Source organism: Galeopterus variegatus, unplaced genomic scaffold (genome assembly GCF_000696425.1).
Source record: "Galeopterus variegatus unplaced genomic scaffold, G_variegatus-3.0.2 Scaffold3308, whole genome shotgun sequence".
NCBI lineage: Eukaryota > Metazoa > Chordata > Mammalia > Dermoptera > Cynocephalidae > Galeopterus > Galeopterus variegatus.
In genome coordinates this window covers 142231-144019 of record NW_007729419.1, presented here as the reverse complement: position 1 = coordinate 144019, position 1789 = coordinate 142231, and positions in this window count along the sequence as shown.

Below are 1789 nucleotides of genomic sequence, written 5' to 3'. Positions count from 1 at the left end.
CTAATATGGATTCCTTTATATTTGACCTGATGCTTTTCTCTTGCTGTTTTTAGAATTCTCTCTTTGTCTTTTACTTTTGACATTTTGAGTACAATGTGCCACAAAGAGGACTTTTGGGGGTTGAATCTATTTGGGAACCTTTGAGCTGCCTTGGCCATATCTCCCAAGTCTTGAAAGATTTCCAGCTGTTACTGCGTTAGATTTTCAATGCCTTTTCCCTTCACATCTTTGGGGATGCCCATAATTTGAATATTCATTCGCTTAACACTGTCCCATAGTTCCTATAGGCCTTCTTCACATTTTAAAACTTTTGTTGTCATTGTCCTGATTGGGTAATTTCAAATGACCTATCTTCCACTTCCAAGATTCATTCTTCTGCAGGGTATAGCTTTTTGAAGCCCTCTATTGTATTTTTTTATTTCATTTATTGAATTCTTCAACTGCAGTATTTCATTTGGTTCTTTTTTTAATGATATCAATCTCTGTTAAATTTCTCATTCATTACCATGAATTATTTTCCTAATTTAATAGAATTGTCTGCCTGTATTCTCTTGCACCTTGCTGAGTTTTCCTTTTTTTTTTTTNCCTAGGCTGTAGGAGTTTGTGGCAGTGGTGGTGGCATAGGTTATTAAGGTCTTCAGTGATAGACTTTTTGGGTTCTTCTATTATCACTTTTCCCACAATGGGGCAACTTTTTCCAGAGGACTCCTCTTGGTGTTGGGTCTGCTCTGACCTACAAATGGCTGGGGTGATGCTGGGATCCAGGTGCAGATACTCAAAGCAGCTGTGGAGCTGGGATCCTGGGCTGTCTCACAAACCTATTGTGACACCTAGGTTTCAGGTGCAGGTTCACTCTCTGTAGCAGGTTTGGATGTTGATTACCCACAGCACCAGGGACTGTGACTCTGAGGCCCTCCAGGCAGCTTGGACTGTGGGCTGGGTTATAGTTGTGACTCTGACCCTGGAGGCTGAGTATGACACTGATACAATTCTGGGGAAGAAGGGGTGTTCTAGAGTTTTGGGCCTAGAGTATGGCTGCAATTTGAGAACCACCATAAATGGGGCTCAACTGTCGCTTGATTCCCAAGGGGTGAGGTGTAGTGGTGCCTCTAGCCCCTGAAGTGGTGGAACTCTCAGTCTTTGTGAGGGCAGATGTAGCAGAAACGAGAACCCAGAATGGTGGGGTGCAACTATTACTTATGCCTTGAGGGGCAGGGAGCAACACAGTGCTGACTCCATTCTCAGGGAGAAGGGGAGTCTCAGCAGCTCAGTCTCTAGAATAGTCCAGCTCCAGGTAAGCAGAGTACAAGACTTGTTCAACCCCCAGGGCAGGGTATCTCAGCTCAGCCACTGCTCTGTTTGTCTGGAACATGANCCCATTGAGTTTTCTTAACATTATTTTGAATTCTATTTCTGGCAGTTCATTTCCTTTTCCTTGGGGTCTACGACTGGTGTGTTATTGTGTTCCTTTGGTTGTGTCACATTTCCTTGTTTTTTCATGTTTCTGCTATCCTTATTTTGATGTCTGTGCATCTGATGAAACAATTGCTTCTTCCAAACTTTAAGAATAGCATTCATACAGTCTTTCACCTCCAGTTGGGTCTTAGTGTGCTGGTTGGAAAGTGTGTGGTGGTTCTGTTTCCACATAGATGCAGTGGTTTAGTCTTGGGGTAGTCATATACTGTGATCAGCTGCAACCAACAACATTAGCTGTGGGTGTTTCAGTGCCCTAGGCTGTAGGAGTTTGTGGCAGTGGTGGTGGCATAGGTTATTAAGGTCTTCAGTGATA